Source organism: Trichechus manatus, unplaced genomic scaffold (genome assembly GCF_000243295.1).
Source record: "Trichechus manatus latirostris isolate Lorelei unplaced genomic scaffold, TriManLat1.0 scaffold00420, whole genome shotgun sequence".
NCBI lineage: Eukaryota > Metazoa > Chordata > Mammalia > Sirenia > Trichechidae > Trichechus > Trichechus manatus.
The window spans coordinates 184,245-188,285 of NW_004444356.1; positions in this window are offsets into that span (position 1 = coordinate 184,245).

Sequence of the window (4,041 nt, forward strand, 5' to 3'; positions counted from 1 at the left end):
CGGGCCGGGAGGGAGGGACGGCGGGCGGCCGGGCGGCCACCCCGCGCCCTCGGCCTGAGGGGATTTCTCAGGAGCGGGGAGCCGGAAACTGAAACTCGGAGCGCGGCCGCGCAGGAAAGTTCGCGAACGCCGCGGCCCGCGTGCTGCGGGCGGGGGTCGGCGGGGCGCCCCTCCTCGCGAACCCGCCCCGGCGTGCCGTGAGCATCTCCTTCTCGCTCGGCGGACTCACCTGTCCCCGCACACCTGTCCCCTCGCAGCTTTTCTGTAGCGCCGCCTCCCCGCTTCCAGGGCCCTCGGACCTCGGGGGTGCCTTCCCAGCCGCTCCGGCAGGCCGCGCCCCTCTTGCTCACCCACCTGTGGGCGCCGCGGTCCCTTCCTGCTCCTTTGAGGTCTCGATCCCCCCCGCCCGCCTGACCCCCAGACCCCGCAGTCAGCCCTCCCCTGGCTGTTTCCCAGGAGCGGGTCGAGGCCAGGTGAGTGCACAGACGCGCACCTGGTGCCCGCCGCGCCTGGCCAGCCCTTCCGCCGCGCGTTCCTCAGGGGCCCGCCCGCCTGCTCCCGGCCCGGTGTGGGGCGTTTGAGCCCGGTGGACATGCAGACAGTGAATGTCTGGGCGGCACGGGTGAGGGCCTGGAGATTGGCTGCAGCCCAGAGGCAGCGCCCGGGGGACTTCCAGGCCGGGGAGGCCAGAGCAGAGGCTGTGCGTGGAGTTTGAGGACCGCAGGGTCAGTGCGCAGGGGCTGGGGCAGACTGCTCGGCAGAGCGGAGCTGTTGTTCATGAAAGGGTGACTCGTTAGCCAGAAGTGAGGGTGTTTGACAGGGGAAGCAGGTCCTCTGACGCCCGGGACAGCTGTGCTAGGTGAGGGCAAGTGCCTTGTTCTTGCGTCAGAGCTGGCGGCTTGCGTTGGTGTGCGGCTTGACTGCAGCCATCTGAGGGAGAGGTGCTCTGGCTAGCGCCCTGACCCTGCTTGACTGGGGGCATGTGTCACCTGTTGGGCAGTGGAATTTTAGAGACTCAGCAATTGCTTTCAGGTGGAGACCCCAACCAGCATGAAATTGTCACTTAATTTTTGTTTTCTTAAAACAGCTTTATCGAGGTGCAATTTACATACCATAAAATTCACTGATGGTTGGATTTTGAACCAAAGAAAAGGCCTAAGAATTGCTCTCTTAAAAGTCTCTTCCCAGCAACAGTCTTGTAACACATTTGCACAAGAGTGCACAGGCCCTTCCCACCCTCTGGGATACCCTGGAAGGTGAGAGGACAGACCCCTGGGTGACCACAGATGTATGCCCTGGGTGCAGTGCCTCCTCTCTGCACGCTGTGGCCTTCAGGATTCAGCTCTGTGTGCTCCGACATCGGGGCCCTGCGCTGGCTGTTCTTGGTCACCTTCAGGCTCTGCCAGATTGTTTCCTGCATGCAGCTCCCCCAAACACACCCCTGGGCTGGGCTAGGTGCCCTGCCTGCCATCATTGCACTGTGTGCCCCTCAAAAAGGACAGGCCCCATCAGGATTCACATCACAGGCTCCCCAGCACCGAGCTGGCCTGCGGTAGGAGCCCGGGAACATCTGTGCGAGGAGTTATATGACGGAGGAGTGCTTGCCTCTGCCAGCCCAGGGGCTGGGGCCATGGGACTTTAGCTGGAGGGACCACAAAAATTTAGAGTTAGTGGAAAAATAAGCCCTGGTGTGGTCCTCTTGGGCTCCTGAAGGAATAAATACATTTTCTCAAAGCTGCAATTTGTGCCTAGAGCTCTGGGTTGAAAACACTGTAGGGACAGCTTAGCACTGGGTTGGAAACACTGTAGTGACAACTTGTCCTTGGAGAAAGCATTTGCTTCCTGTCTTAGTTATTTTTTAGCTCGTGCTGTTATCACAGAAATACCACAAGTGGACGGCTTTAACAAACGGAAATTCATCTTCTCACAGTTCAGGAGGCTGGAAGTCCAAATTCAGAGCGCCAGCTCTAGGGGAAGGCTTTCTCTCTCTCTCGGCTCTGGAGGAAGGTCCTCTTCTGAGCCTGGGTGATCTTCCTGTGGCTTGGCATCTCTCTTCCCCTATCTCTGCTTCTTTCCATTGCTTGTTTAATCTCTTTTAAACCTCAAAAGAGATTGATTCAAGATCCACCCTACACTAATCCTGCCTCATTATCATGACAAAGACAGCCCATTCCCAAATGTGATTGTAAGCACCACCTGCGTAGTGGTTAGGATTCACAGCACGTATTTTCTGGGGACGTGATTCAATCCATAACACTGCCCCACATAACACTTCCCCACCAGTCCGCCCACTTTTGCATTGGGAGAGTCACGCCTGTCATCCTTTCCAGCGCAAGGCCTCCCAGGAAGTATGGGAACAGCGTTGGTCAAGCACTCAGCCCCCAACAGCTGTCGTTAGTGGAGAAAACGTCTGTCACTCAAGCTTTACGGTAATTCTGAGCAGTGCAGGCCAGTCACCTTCCTTAGTTAAATGCAGGTCCCCAAGGTTTCGCCCTGGAGAAAGGATGCTCTTGGTACAGAGGGCGCTTCCTGCCAAGGCTGCCCTCTGCTGTGCTTGGGGCCTGCCCCTTCTGCCTGGGGCTCCCTCCAGGTGGTGGCGCCTCCCACACACACTTGGGGGTCTCCTTGCCCTGCCCAGGGCTCCCCTAGTGAGGAGTTCGTCTCCTCTTGGAAACCCCTCTCCCACCATTGCTTCCTTACCCAGAAGCACTTCACCAGAAGAAGCTGGCTTGTCCGGCACATGGCACCAGTGAGCTGGGAGACCCCACAGTCCTGTTTGGCAGATTGGGTGCTCTGCTCGCCAGGTACTTTCAGCGAGTGCTGACTGCCCCAGGCTGGGGAAATCAGGCCTGGCAAAGGACCACACCTCACTTCGGGCTCCCAGGGTCTGGTGAGAACAGCGCGTGGCATGGCAGCGAGAGAGTGGCTGGGTGCTGGAGGCCCTGTGCTCAGGTTCCCTGACCTCAGACGGCGGCGAAGTCGAGTCCACTCACCTCAGCCAAGACCACTGGACAGTTGAGGCCCGGCCCTGCAGCCACTGCCGTTAGGTCGTGGCTTATTCTTATTGTAAGCGGGCTTTTGTGAGGTTGCTTTCCTGTGTCCCAAGCTGAGAAAACAACAGGTAGACATATTCCCAGTATTCTCTGTTTGGCCAGGACCTGTCCGACACCAGCATCCCACATCCTGTTCTGAATCCGGCTTGAACTTCTGACAGCTCTCTGTCGATACATGGCTACGGTTATTTTTGAATTGTTTTCAGCAGAATTTTGCTAGCGTGTAATAATATTGTTTAATAATTTCTGCATTCTGCTTAATCTCGCCTTTCTTTGGAATGAGCGTGAGTACGGATCTCTTCTGGTCGGTTGGCCAGGTAGCTGTCTTCCAGATTTCTTGACATAGACAAGTAAGTGCTTCCAGCATCACATCTGTTTGTTGAAACATCTCAGCTGGTATTCCATCACTTTCTAGAGCCTTAATTTTCACCAGTGCCTTCAGTGCAACTTGGTCCACAGTCAACGCCCATGGAAGCAGCAGTCAAGAAATCAGACGATGTATCGGGGAGATCTACTGCAAAAGACTTCTTTAATGTGTTAGAAAGCAAAGATGTCACTTTGATAAAGGCATGGACTTTTCACTTGCTTCATATGCATGTGAGAACTGGACAGTGAAAAAGGAAAACAGAAGAATTGGTACATTCGTGGTGGTGTTGGCGAAGAATATTTAATACACCATGTACTACCAGAAGAATCAACCAATCTGTCTTAGAAGGAATACAACCAGAAGCTCCTTGGCAATGATGGTGTGACTTTGACTCTTTCACTTTGGACGTGTCATCAGGAAAGACCAATCGCTAGAAAAGGACATCCTGTTTGGTATAGTAGAGGGTCAGCAAAAAGAGGGAAACTCCACGAGATGGATCGACACAATACCTTTCAGCAGTGGACTCAAGCGCAGCAGCGATGGTGAAGATGTTGCAGGACCGGGCAGCGTTCGTTGTGTTGTCCACAGCGATGGTGAAGATGTCGCAGGACCGGGCAGCGT